Here is a 15,003-nt window from a genome sequence, read left to right as displayed (position 1 = left end):
CATAACACAGCAATGAGACTGTTTTACTGATGATAAATAATAAACACCTGAGTCTGAACATGGATTACTGTCTCAGGCCTTCAATCCAGCCCCAGAGAAAACACAGCTGGTACTGGCACAGCTGAGGGCATGACTGTGCATTTGGGCTGCCCCTGATGGTGCCGTGACTTCCTGCAGCCTCAATGTCACCCGGGCCAGCCCTCGGCTCCCCTGCTATTTATTGACAGAGCTGTTAATAAAATATTCCATTTGTTTGGCTCTGAGAGCCCACGTGCTCCCTTGGAGCTCCCCTTCCAGCCAGGGGAACAGAAATTTCCTTTTTGGCTTTGCTGCTGCTGCTGCTGGCATCTGGTTGTCCCAAATTGTCCTGGTTTGTCCCAGCAGCACATAGAGAGGGCTGAGCAGCACCTTTTCCCCAGCTCCAGAGGTCACACCTGCCTCCAGCTCTGTCTGCTGCACCTCTCTCCATGAAAGGTTTAACCTGGAACAAAGATAAAAAGGAACAAACCAGGCCAGGTTATGAGGAACCTTTGTCCGGTTTTCCACTGAGCTGGTTCCACGTCTTCATTTTAATCAGAGCTCAGGAAGGTGTTAAAGGTTGTTGGGACAGGAATTGCTGGGATGTGAGAGCCCAGAGTCCTCCCTGTGTGACAGCCAGGAGAGGCTCCTGCAGCCCAGAGCCCTCAGGCTGGGGGTCCCGGTGTCCTTCCTGCTCATCCTCCATGGGTGGGAGAGGTTCTGACAAAGGGGTGGCAGGGATTGTCCCCTCCTCAGCTCCCCAGAGCTGCCCATCCCATCCCATTATCCCATCATCCCATCCCATCCCATCAGCCCATCCCATGGATCCCATCCAATCCCGTTATCCCATCATCCCATCCCATCCCATCCCATCCCATCCCATCAGCCCATCCCATGGATCCCATCCAATCCCGTTATCCCATCATCCCATCCCATCCCATCCCGTCCCATCCCATTATCCCATCATCCCGTCCCATCCCATCCCATCCCATCCCATCCCATCCCATCCCATCCCATCCTATTCCATCCCATTATCCCATCCCTTCCCATCCCTTCCCATCCCATCCCATGGATCTCATCCCATTATCCCATCCCATCCCATCCCATCCCATCCCATCCCATCCCATCCCATCCCATGGATCTCATCCCATTATCCCATCCATCAGGGCCTGAGGAGCACAGGGAATGCTCCCAGGAGCTGCAGAGGGCCAGCGGTGGCAGCAGGGGCTGACACAAACCAGGTGTCCTTTGTGTGTGACAGCCACAGGCAACGGGCACAGTCCGACAGCCGTGCACAAAATGCAGGCATTCTGTTCCAAATTCCAACCAGCTGTGCCCAAAACCCAGCCAGTCTGCCCCAAAATCCAGACAGTCTCCTCCAAAGCCCAGCCAGCCTGCTCCAAATTCCAACAGCTGTGCCCAAACCCAGCCATTCTGCCCCAAAATCCAACCAGCTGTTCCACAGCACAACCAGCTGTGCCCAAAACCCAGCCAGTCTGCCCCAAATTCCAGCTGGCTGTGCCCAAAACCCAGCCAGCCTGCTCCAGAATCCAACCAGCTGTCCTGTAATGATGGTCCCCCTGCTGTCCCTCAGCCTGTGGTGACGATCCCCAGGTGTCCCTCAGCCCATGGTGGTGGTCCCCTGGTGTCCCTCAGTGGTGTCCTCTCCCATGGTCTGTCCATGTCCTGTCCATGCCCCTGAAGCGATTTTGGCCACCCTATTTCAGCCACCTCCAGCCTGTGAAAAACGCCAATCACTTGTTTTTAAAATTTTAAAAGTTTAATAGTAATAAAGTGTTAATAAAAATAGCAATATAATTAGAGTAATTATAAGTTGGACAATTTGGATTAGGACAATATGAGACAATAAAAACAGAGAGTTACAGACAGTCCAGGTACTTCTTTCTGGGCAAAATAAGCCCCTAAAAGGACCCATGTTAGCAGAGGATTAACCCTTAAAAACAACAGCCTGTTGCATATTCATACTCCTCATCCATGATGCATAAATTCCATTCAAACACAGGATTCTGTCTGGGCAGTGTCAGCTTCTTCCTCTGAATCCTGATGGCTCCTCAGGGCTGAGTGAGGCAGGAAGAAGTTCATTTCTTCTGATAATGGAGCAATAAATTCCCTTTCTCTGAAAGGTTCAGGTGTCCTGTGGCTGCTATCTCAGTGCGAGTCCTGTCTTAAAAAATGTATCTGACATAGCATAGTTTCTATTTTAACGTTTTTTAATACATTTTTATAATTTTTATTTTTTTATAACCTACAGCTATATTTAACACACTACTTAATAGAATTAACACAGCACAACTTTCTAACACAGCACATATAACATTCATTTCAATATTTGCGAAAAGCCAGTGATAAAATCCGCATTTTTCCGCAGTCCGCTGTCCCCATCCCTCGGCTCCCAGCCTCACCCCCGGCACACCTGGCTGCGGTCCCGCGGCTCGCAGCGCTCCGGGAGGAGCTGCGGACGCCTTTCCTGCCCCGGGCAGGGCTGGACGGACAGACGGACCGCTCCGAGCGCTGCAGCCCCTGCCCGGCCCGGGGGATGAGCTCTGTGGCACCGGGAAAGGGCTCTGCCCCTCTGCCAGGATGGCTCTCTGAAAAATGCGTATTAAATGATTGGTTTTTTGCAAATATTCAAATTATTATCGTATGTGTTATCTTAGAAAGTGATGCTGTGTTAATTCTCTTAAGTAGTGTATTAAATAAAGTTTTATGTTATAACAAAATGTTAAAATAGAAACTATGCTGTGTAAGATACGGTTTTTTTAAAGAGAGGACTCTCTCACTGAGATAGCAGCTGCAGGATACCTAAATATTTCAGAGAAAGAGAATTTATTGCTCCCTTTTTGAGTTCTTCCTGCCTCGCTCAGCCGTGAGGAGCCAACAGGATTCAGAGGAAGCAGCTGACACTGCCCAGACAGAATCCTGTGTTGGAATGGAATTTATGCATCATGTATGAGGCGTATGAATATGCAACAGGCTGTTGCTTTTAAGGGTTAATCCTCTGTATACGTGGGTCCTTTTTTGGGCTTATTTTGCCCAGAAAGAGGCACCAGGATGTCCGTACCTCTTTGTTTTTATTGCCTCGTATTTTCCTAATCCAAACTGTCCACATTTTTATTACTCCAATTATATTCCTATTTTTACACACGTTTTATTGCCATTAAACTTTTAACATTTTAAAAACAAGTGATTGGCGTTTTTCCCAGCTCTGATCCCGGTGCTGGGTTCCCGCTGACCTGCACCTCCAAATCCGCACACCTGAGTCACCTGCTTACAGGAATGTGCCCCTTGGTGACGGAGTGGCAAAATTATCTTTTGTCTCCTTAAAAAGGAAATACACCCAGAAGTTTCTCTCCTCAATCAGGTGAAAAAGGAATCTCTTTTGTCCCCTTAAAAAGGAAATACACCCAGATGTTTCTCTTCATTAGGTGAAAAGGCATCTCATAGGCCTGAGGGACTTCACCTCGAGCTCAAGAACAGCCAATTGGGCAGGAGCCAAAAGGTCCCGCCTGGGCAATTTCCTAGAAAAGTAATAGAACAAAGAAAATAATCACTTTTGTGAAGTGTTTTACCAGGGGCAAGGAACTCTTGTGTGACCGTGTTCAGAAGGGTCGCAGGATGAGGGAAGAGACGAGGATCTGACTCCATGTTTCAGAAGGCTGATTTATTATTGTATGATATATATTATATTAAAACTATACTAAAAGAATAGAAGAAAGGATTTCATCAGAAAGCCAGCTAAGAATAGAAAAAGAAAGAATGATAACAAAGGCTTGTGGCTCGGACAGAGAGTCCGAGCCAGCTGACTGTGATTGGCCATTAATTAGAAACAACCCCATGAGACCAATCCCAGATGCACCTGTTGCATTCCACAGCAGCAGATAACCACTGTTTGCATTTTGTTCCTGAGGCCTCTTGGCTTCTCAGGAGGAAAAATCCTAAGGAAAGGATTTTCCATAAAACACGTCTGTGACACACTTCCATCCGGCTCGGTTTTTCTGTTTGTTATGTTGCCTTTTATTAAAACATTTTTGTTTCCAGCACTGCCGCAGAAGCCATCCTGCCGATTTTATACCTCCAAAAATCCTGCTGATTTTCTGCCTCCAAAGGTAGCTGAGCTATCTCAGGTGAGAAATAGATCTCCAAAAGCTTGTGAGACCTGGCTGGAGGAGGCTCCTGTTTCACCTGGTAGCACCTGCGGGCTCCAGGAGAGGCTGCAGGTAAGGAGCTGCGGGCAGGACAATCACAGCCCAGGGAGCTCAGCCACACAAATCAATCCCTCAAGAAATAAACAAGGCAGGAGACTTTTTCTCCTTTTAATGCCTTTATTAAAAGTCATCAGCTCAAGGTTGGGAAGGTCGATGGGTCCGCAGTTTCTCTGTCGACCCCAGGGAGACTCGGAGGAGGAGGAATGTGCAGCTTTGTCCACTAATGGGCAGAGCTGGGGGTCCCATCCCCACAAGAGCAGCAGCAATATACCCCATGTTACCACTGTTGGCTTTTGCAGTCTCGTGGTCTTGGTTCCAGCTGAGGTCTCTGCTCAGGGCAAGGGGCAACACAGGTTCTCAGCATCTCTGCAGGGTCGGTACTTTGTTCCTCACGTCCAGACATCACTCTGATCTCTTAATTCTGTGTTGGTTCATTGTTTTGGGGTCTTTTCGGTAAGTTTGGTGGGGTGGCTTCCCATGGCATGCTGGTCCTGAGGTTATTTTGCGTGCCCTCTGATGCCCCCCCACCTTGTCCCCTCTGTCCCAGGAGAAGGGCTATCAACTTAGCTTTAGGCAGGGCCTTACTGATAAAAAATGAGCAGTAACCAAAAATGACCAGCGATTACAATAACAAACAGGTAGAATTCCACCTTGGCAGCAACTGGTTTAACTGGTTCGCTCTGCAACCTTTTTACAAAAAAAATGGGTAGCCTTTTTTTACTCATAACGCCTCAGAGTGCCCGGACAGACAGACAGAGCAGCAGCAGGACGCTTGCCATGTCCACAGAGCCGCTTTGGCACCCGAACCTGGCACCTCGGCACAGAGCGGGCTGTGCAGCAGCAGCTGCAGCACATGACAGCCCTGCAGCCCGGCCCCATCATCAAACGCGGATAAAAATAGGCACGAACCGAGAGGGGCCCCGGGCAGCGAGAGGGGAACGGAGGCACGGGAGATTCCCCCTGGGCCGGCTGCTCCTGGCCCCACGGAGCCAGCTCAGGAAAGGGCTGGGGGCTCCTGGTGATCCTGGAACGGTGGGACCACCGGGCTGGGCTCTTGGGGGCTCCTGCTGCTTCTGGAGTGCTGGGACCACCGTGCCAGGGGCTTCTGATTCTCCTGGAGCAGTGAGACCAGCGTGCCAGCTGGGGCTGGGGGCTCTTGCTGCTCCCAGAGGGGTGGGACCACTGTCCTGGGGCTCCTGATTCTCCTGGAGTGCTGGGACCACGGTGCCACGGGCTCCTGATTCTCCTGGAATAGTGGGACCACCATGCCACGGGCTCCTGCTGCTCCTGGAGTGCTGGGACCACGGTGCCAGGGGCTCCTGCTGCTCCTGGAGTGGTGGGACCACCGTGCCAGGGGCTCCTGCTGCTCCTGGAGCGATGATCCCACCCTGCCGGGCTCTTGGGGCAGGGCTGGGGGCTCCTGCTGCTCCTGGAGTGATGGTCCTGTTACGAGCAGAAAAGTTGTCCATTTTTTAAAGGTTGCAGAGTTCACAAGCTAAGCCAATTGCTGCCAAGTTGGAGTTCTATTTGTTGTCAATAATTTCATGTTGTGATCCCCTGTTGCTGACGGTTTTCCTTTCATTACCTGTTCTCGATGGTTGGAAATTCCCCTTTGTGGGGTATCCGCCTGCTGCTTCCTGGAAGGTGGCGCCCGGGGCTGTGAGGAGGAGGTGACATCGGGGTGCAAATGAGGAAACCCCTCACCAAATCTAGCAGGAAAAACCCCTAAAACAATGAGCCACCGTGGAATTAAGAGATCTAAGTGGTGTCTAGAGGTGAGGAACGGAATCCAGTGTCTGCTAAGACCCTTTTTACCCCTCACCCTAACCTAAAAGATGTCGGCTGGACAGAGCACTTTGAATGTCAAACCAAAAAATTAGGAATCTCCTGGTGCTCTCGTGAGGATGGAAGCCCCAGCTCTGCCTGCAGACCGGCGGACAAAGCTGCACTTTTCCTCCTCCTCTGTGCCGTTCCTGGGAGCAGCAGTGGTGTGAGCGCGACCCGTCGGTTCTCCACACTCAAGCTGATTTTTAATAAAGGCATCAAAAGGAGAAAGATCTCCTGCCCTGTTTATTTCAGGACCACCGTGCCAGGCAGGGCTGGGGGGGTCCCACCGTGCCGGGCTGTTCTCTCGACCCCAGGGTCTGCAGAGGTGCCAGGAGGGGTAAAACAAAGTGACCTGAGAGGGGCTGGGGAGGGGCCACGGGCTGTGCCAGCTCAGGGCACGTTCAGGGGGATCCCCAGCTGGGACCTCTGTTAAATAGTGAGGAGTTATTATAACCCCCGTTAAATAGTGAGGAGTTATTATAACCCTCATTAAATAATGCCAGGAGTTATTATAACCCTCATTAAATAACAAGGAGTTATTATAACCCTCATTAAATAACGCCAGGAATTATTACAACCCCCGTTAAATAACAGCAGGAGCTGCAGGGTGGCTGCCCAGCCCTGTGGGGTCACCCCTGCTCACCCCAGTTGTGGGGTCACCCCTGCTCACCCCAGTTGTGGGGTCATCCTGCACAGCCCAGTTGTGGGGTCATCCTGCACAGCCCAGGTATGGGGTTTTGGAGCCCCTGCACAGCCCAGGTGTGGGGTCACCTGTGGGGTCACTCCTGCTCACCCCAGGTGTGGGGTTTTGGAGCCCCTGCACCTTCCAGCCCTGCAGGGTCGGCAGCACCGGGAGCTCCAGGGGTCCCCAGCCCTGGAGGGATCCGTGCCCAGGGCACCTGGGGACAGGGGGACAGAGGGACAGGGAGACAGGGAGACAGGGTGACAGGAACCCCAGCTCCACTCTCCGAGGGGTGACAAGGGGACAGGGTGACAGGAGCCACAGCTCCACCCTCCGAGGGGTGACAAGGGGACAGGGTGACGGGGTGACAGACATGACAGGGTGGTGAGAGTGACAGATGTGACAGGAGTGACAGGAGCCCTGGCTCCACCCTCCGAGTGCCCCCTGCCCCTGCCCTGCAGACAGAACTCGCCCCCACCAGCAAATCCCAAATCCCAAATCCCAAATCCTGCCCGGCCTCCCACGCGCCCCAGCCCTGGATGGAAACCAAAACCTGGAACTTTAAACCCATAATCCCCGTGCTGAGATCCCCCAGCTCCTCAGGCAGGAGCTCCAGCCTGCTCCTGTGCTCGGGGCAGCCAGGCAGGAGCTGGCTGTGAAAAATGTGGATTTTATTATTGGCTTTTTCAAACACTAAAATGAATGTCATATGTGTTATGTTAGAAAGTTATACTGTGTTAATTTCTGTAAGTAGTGTGTTAAATATAGTTTTATATTTAAAAACTGCTGGAGCCCTGACCCAGAGGCATCCCTGACTGGGAACTGTGGTGGCAGAAGGTGACACTGGGCAGGGGGACAGCCCGAGAGGGGCTGGCAGGGGCACAGGGACAAAGTCTGGCACTAAAGGTGCCCCTAACCTGGGGATTCCCAATGGAAATGGCCTGAGAGGGGCTGGTGAAATGTCACGGACACGTTTTATGAAAAATATCATATTTTATGAAAAAAATCTTCTCGCTAGGATTTTTTCTCCTGAGAAGCCGAGAGGCCTCAGAAACGAAATGTAAACAATAATTAACATTATAATAGTTAGTAAAACAATGGTTATCTGCTGCTGTGGAATGCAACAGGTGCATCTGTGATTGGTCTCATGTGGTTGTTTTTAATTAATGGCCAATCACAGTCAGCTGGCTCTGACTCTCTGAGAGTCACAAGATTTTATTACCATTCCATTCCTTTCTATTCCTTGCAAGTCTTCTGATGAAATCCTTCTCTCTATTCTTTAGCATAGTTTTAATAGGTAATTTTCTTTTAATATGATATATATCATAAAATATGATATAAATATGTATTAAAAATAGTATATCATAAAATATATAATAAAATCATAAATCAGCCTTCTGAAACATGGAGTCAAGATTCTCATCTCTTCCCTTGTCCTGAGACCCCTGTGACCACCACCACATTGGTGAGCCCAAGTGAAGAAGAATTCCACATTTGGTAACCCCGAGTGGAGAATTCCAGATTTGGTGGCCCTGATTGAGGCAAAATTCCACACTTGGTGACCCTGAGTGAAGAAGAATTACACATTTGATGACCTTGAGTGAAGAAGAATTCCACATTTGATGGTCCCAAGTGAAGAATTCCAGATTTGGTGAACCTGAGTGAAGGAAAATTCCACATTTGATGACTCCGAGTGAAGCAGAATTTCACAATTGATGACGCAAACGTTCCTCTTCTTTGAGGAAGAATTCCACATTTGGTGACCCCGAGTGAGGAAGAATTCCATATTTTGTGACCCTGAGTGAGGAAGAATTCCACATTTGGAGTCCTTGAGTGAAGAATTCCACATTTGGTGACCCCCAGTGAGGAAGAATTCCACATTTGGTGACCGTGAGTGAAGATTTCCACATTTGGTGACCCCGAGTGAGGAACACTGCCACACTGAAGGAAATGCAGCACCTCCAGGGCACAGGAGCCGTGGAATGGCTTGGGCTGGACAATCCCCTGAGCCCATCGTGCCAAGCTGTCCCCAAGCCACCCCTGACGCTGTCCCCACGTGCCACATCCGCAGGGCTGGTAAATCCGCCCAGGAATGGGCACTGCCCCCTGCCCCGGGCGGCTGTGCCAGGGCTGTTCAGCCCTTTCCAGCAAGGAATTTTCTCAAAATCCCTCCCAAGCCTGGCCCAGCCTGAGGCCGTTCCCTCATTCCTGTCCCTGTTCCCTGGAGCACAGCCCGACCCCCAGCTGTCCCCTCCTGTCAGGGGGTTTGGGGGTGAGGAGGTCTCTCCTTCCCCCGCTGTGAAAAATGCGCATTTTATCATTGGCTTTTGGCAAATATTCAAGTGAATATTCTATGTGTTGTGTTAGAAAGTAATGCTGTATTAATTCTCTTAAATACTGTGTTAAATATGGTTTTAGGTTATAACAAAATGTTAAAATAGAAACTATGCTGTATAAGGTACTTCTTTTTAAAGAAAGGATTCACAGCAAAACAGCAGGCACAGGACACCTGAACCTTTCAGAGAAAGGGAATTTATTGCTCTCGTATCAGATTAAACAAACTTCTTCCCACCTCTAAGGCGCTGTCAGGATTCAGAGGAGGAAGCTGACACTGCCCAGACAGAATCCTGTGTTCGAATGGAATTTATGCATCATGGATGAGGTGTATGAATGTGCAACAGGCTGCTGCTTTTAAGGGTTAGTCCTCTGTTAACTTGGGTCCCTTTTCATACCCTAACCCTAGCCTTAACCCTTATTTTGCCCAGAAAGAGGTGCCCAGACCGTCCATAACTCTTTTTCTTATTGTCTCATCCAATTGTCCAAATTTTTATTACTCTAATTATATTACTGCTTTTATAACCATTTCATTACTATTATTAAACTTTTAAAATTTTAAAAACAAGTTATTGGAGTTTTTCAAAACACTGCCCAGACAGAATCCCGTGTTTGAATGGAATTTATGCATCATGGATGAGGTGTATGAATATGCAACAGGCTGTTGCTTTTAAGGGTTAATCCTCTGTTAACGTGGGTCCTTTTTCGGGCTTATTTTGCCCAGAAATGATACCCGGACTGTCTGTAACTCTTTGTTTTTATTGTCTTGTATTGTCCTAATCCAAATTGTCCAAATTTTTATTACTCTAATTGTATTCCTATTTTTATAACCATTTTATTACTATTTAACTTTTAAAACTTTAAAACCCAGCTCCTCTCCTGCCCCTGGAGCTGCTCCAGCCCTTCCGTGCCCTTCTCCTCAGGAGGGAGAGGCACAAACCTGTCCCGGGGCTGGAGGTGCCTCAGCAGGGCCAGCACAGCGGGTTATTGCACTGTGCATGGGACAAGGCAGGGGCTGCGGCACACGTGGGCACACCTGGGCACACCTGAGCACACCTGGACACACCTGGGCTCCCCTGGGCACACCTGGGCACACCTGAGCACACCTGGACACACCTGGGCTCCCCTGGGCACACCTGGGCACACCTGAGCACACCTGGGCACACCTGAGCCACATCTGGGCACACCTGGGCACACCTGAGCATACCTGGGCTCACCTGGACACACCTGGGCACACCTGAGCACCCCGGGGCACACCTGGGCTCACCTGGGCACACCTCGGTGCACCTGGGCTCACCTGGGCACACCTGAGCACACCTGGGTGCACCTGAGCACACCTGGGCATACCTGGGCACTCTGGCAGGGCTGTTGCGGAGATTCCAGCTCCAGGCAGAGCTGGGGGCTCAGGGTGTGGCTGTGGAACCCTATGTGTGCCCTGGCCCTGGAACAGCAACCAAGGGCAGGGCTCGAGCCCACCCTGCCCGCCCTGCCTGGGCCCTGCTCCCTCTCAGCGACAGTAAAATAATTTAAAATCACAAAATCCGGAGATCTAGAAGGAAAGTCAGGCTTATCAGGCCCTGGGAAATGTTAAAGGTGGGCCCTGGGGAATGAGAGACCTTTGCTGGGTCATGTGAAGCTGCACCTGTGAAGCCAGTAAATGATAAATGAGATAATTGTAAGGTGTGATTAGACATAGTTATTGCTTAAAGAATCACGAGAAACTGTGTCAGGGGTTTGAAGGGGATCACGAGAAACCCGTGCTTGGATGAAATCAACGTATGCAACAGAACAGTGCAAGTTTAATAATTAATATGTAATTATATAATGATAAGGGTATAAAAACGTGTTCATCCCAAACCCATGGCGGGTCAGATTTGGGTCTGTGCACCCCTGACACCCAGAGCTCTCCAATAAAATATCCATAAAGTATTAATTTACAGGTGATCACAGAGCCCTTTTATCTACACAAGTACTGAATACCCAAAATACAAGTACATATTGATAACCTTGGTACATTCCCAATATGGATATTGATCTATGGATTTTGATATCCAAAAACGCTCTTACAGTTTAAAGTTAGAAAGTGTTTGTTTATTGTGGGATAGCTCCCAAATACACACCATGATTTACAGGTGATTACAGATTTTATCTGTACAAGTATTGAATACCCAAAACTCAAATACATATTCATGACTTTGGTACATCCCATTCCCAATATGGATATTGATCTGGTACCAATATCCAACTGTGCCAGTTTAAAGTTAGAAAGTGTTTGTTTATTATGGGATAGCTCCGAAATACACACTGCAATTTACAGGTGATTACAGAGCCTTTTTATCTATACAAGTACTGAATACCCAAAATACAAATAGATATTCATAATCTCATTCCCAATATGGATATTGATCCAGTACTGATATCCAACTGTGAGGGACAAGAACTCTCTGACAGTTTAAAGTTAGAAAGTTTATTATGTTTATTGTGGGATAGCTCCCAAATACACACATCTCAATTTACAGGTGATTACAGAGCCCTTTTATCTATACAAGTACTGAATACACAAAACACAAATACATAGTCATGACTTTGGTACATCCCATTCCCCCGCTTCCCATGGTAATTAGTCCAAAAGCTATTAAGCATGGTAATTAGTTCAAAAGCCATTAAGCATGTTCCTTGAAATGAGTCGGTAGTCCCTTTCATGGGGAGGGGACCCAAAGTGAGAAAGTAAATGAAGTCTTCCTCGTTCTGAACTTTCTACCTTTTCAATGCAAATATGACAAATGAACCCATTGGTAGAACTCCCATTCCCCATCTTCAATTGTTGTCGGAACAGAGGAGGCCACAATTGTCTTACGTTCCTGTGAAAAATGCGTATTTTATGATTGGCTTTTCGCAAATATTAAAATGAATATTATATGTGTTGTGTTAGAAAGTAACGCTGTATTAATTCTCTTAAGTAGTGTGTTAAATATAGTTTTAGGTTATAAAAATTGTTAAAATAGAAACGGTGCTATGTAAGATACTTTGTTTAAAAGAAAGGACTAGCAGCGAGATAGCAGCCACAAGATACCCAAATCTTTCAGAGAAAAAGAATTTATTGCTCCATTATCAGAAGAAACGAACTTCTTCCCGCCTCGAAGGCGCTGTCAGGATTCAGAGGAAGAAGCTGACACTGCCCAGACAGAATCCTGTGTTCGAATGGAATTTATGCATCATGGATGAGGAGTATGAATATGCAACAGGCTGTTGCTTTTAAGGGTTAATCCTTTGCTAACGTGGGTCCTTTTTCGAGCTCGTGCTGCCCAGAAAAGGTACCCGAATTGTCCTTAAATCTTTGACTCTATTGTCTCATATGGTCCTAATTCAAATTGTCCAAAATTATTATTACTGTAATTGTATAACTATTTTCATAACCATTTTATTATTATTAAACATTTCAAAAATTTTAAAAACAAGTGATCGGCGTTTGTCGCAGGAGCAGCACAAGGAGCCGAGCAGGGAACAGGCTGTGCTCCAGCTCCAGGCAATGCACGGCGAGGAGCCTCAGGAGCCAGAGGCTGCATCCGTGTCTCCGCTTAATGGCCCTCAATCAATTTCCCTGCCGCAAATTTGCCTAATGGCTTTTTAAAATGCCTTTAAAATCAGCTGCGAGCGCCCTGTGGCAACGAATTCCGCTGCTATCACACGGAGCACCCACCCCAGGGAACAGCCAGAGATTTCCCTGCTCCCAGCGCTCACCTGCAGGCACAGCCAGAGATTTCCCTGCTCCCAGCACTCACCTGCAGGCACAGCCAGAGATTTCCCTGCTCCCAGCACTCACCTGCAGCCACAGCCAGAGATTTCCCTGCTGTGAGCACTCACCTGCAGGCACAGCCAGAGATTTCCCTGTTGTGAGCACTCACCTGCAGCCACAGCCAGAGATTTCCCTGCTCCCAGCACTCACCTGCAGGCACAGCCAGAGATTTCCCTGCTCCCAGCACTCACCTGCAGGCACAGCCAGAGATTTCCCTGCTGTGAGCACTCACCTGCAGCCACAGCCAGAGATTTCCCTGCTGTGAGCACTCACCTGCAGCCACAGCCAGAGATTTCCCTGCTCCCAGCACTCACCTGCAGGCACAGCCAGAGATTTCCCTGCTGTGAGCACTCACCTGCAGCCACAGCCAGAGATTTCCCTGCTCCCAGCACTCACCTGCAGGAACAGCCAGAGATTTCCCTGCTCCCAGCGCTCACCTGCAGGCACAGCCAGAGATTTCCCTGCTCCCAGCACTCACCTGCAGGCACAGCCAGAGATTTCCCTGCTCCCAGCGCTCACCTGCAGGCACAGCCAGAGATTTCCCTGCTCCCAGCACTCACCTGCAGGAACAGCCAGAGATTTCCCTGCTGTGAGCACTCACCTGCAGGCACAGCCAGAGATTTCCCTGCTCCCTCTGCTCCACAGCTCCATGGGGCTCCCAGCTGCCTCCCTGTGTGCAGTGACACACCTGGAGGGGGCAGGTAGGACAGGTGAGCTCACCTGTGCTGCCCAGCGAGCGAGGAGGAAGCTGGAGAGGGGAGGTGTGGGACAGCCAGGAGCCTCTCCCTGTGCCTTCCCTGTGCCCTCCCCGTGTGCAGTGACGCACCTGGGAGCACAGGCAGGACAGGTGAGCTCACCTGCTCTGCCCAGCGAGTTAGGAGGGAGCTGCAAAGGGGAGGACAGGTGTGGGACACTGAGGAGCCTCTCCCTGTACCCTCCCCGTGCCCTCTCTGTGCCCTCCCTGTGTGGAGTGACACACCTGAGAGCACAGGCAGCACAGGTGAGCTCTGCTGACCACTGCCCACTAAGCAAGGAGGGAGCTGCAGAGGGGAGGACAGGTGTGGGACACTGAGGAGCCTCTCCCTGTACCCTCCCCGTGCCCTCCCCGTGCCCTCCCCGAGCTCCAGCCCTGCCCGGCCCCAGCCCAGGTGCTGTCCCAGCTCGGGAACTGGTTTCACCTGTCCACACCTGTACCACCCCTCCCTGTGCCACCAGAGCCAGCACTGCAGCCCAACCACCCAGAAACTTTAGTGGATCAGCAAACCCTGCCAAGGCATTGCTTATCTGCTCATCCCTTTTGGGGGTGCTGGAGGTGGTGAAAGGCAGGTCCAGGAGTTGCTCACAGGGGTGGCACCATTGGGAGCTGGACTCAGCCATGGCCAGGAGATGGTCACAGGGCTGCCATAGAGGCCAGGAGAGGGTCACAGGGCTGCCATCGGGGCTGGGAGGTGGCCCCGGGGGTGCCATCAGGAGCTAGCAGAGGCCAGGAGGTGGCCCCAGGGTGCTGCAGGGGCTCTGGGGATGGGGACGGTGCCTGGGCGTGGAGCTCGGTTTGTGTTTGGTGACAACATTTCCATCCCTGGTCCTTGAACTCATTCCCAGAGTCTGCCGTGATAACAGCCAGGGGCTGGCACCCCTTCCAGCCCTGCCTGGCACGCAGGGGACAAGGAGACCAACCCTGGGAGCCCCACCTGGCACACAGGGGACAAGGTGACCCAGGGACAGCCCCTGGCACACAGGGGACAAGGTGACCCACCCTGGCACACAGGGGTCATGGTGACCAACCCTGGCACACAGGGGACAAGGTGACCCACTCTGGCAGCTCCTGCCACCGGGTTGGAACAGGGGCTGGGGGGCACAGAAGGATCTGGTGGTGGCCCAGAGGGACCTCGTGGTGACCCAGGGGGACCTGGTGGTGGCCAGCAGGACCTGGTGGTGGCCCAGAGGGACCTGGTGGTGGCCCCCACCAGGACACACCTCCTGCTCCCTGGTCCCGTGCCAGCCCGGGATGCTGTGGCCGTACCTGGCGTGCCCTTCCCGCCCCCGGCCCCGCGGTCCCCTCGGTCACCCGGAGCAGCCGCAGCCCGCAGGGGGAGGACGAGCCCGAGCCCGCCAGGCGC

The sequence above is a fragment of the Melozone crissalis genome, unplaced genomic scaffold, assembly GCF_028551555.1.
Source record: "Melozone crissalis strain CALT ecotype California unplaced genomic scaffold, PUWL_Pcris_2 ptg000195l_1, whole genome shotgun sequence".
Taxonomy (NCBI): Eukaryota; Metazoa; Chordata; class Aves; order Passeriformes; family Passerellidae; genus Melozone; species Melozone crissalis.
Note: the sequence above shows the minus strand (reverse complement) of the source record.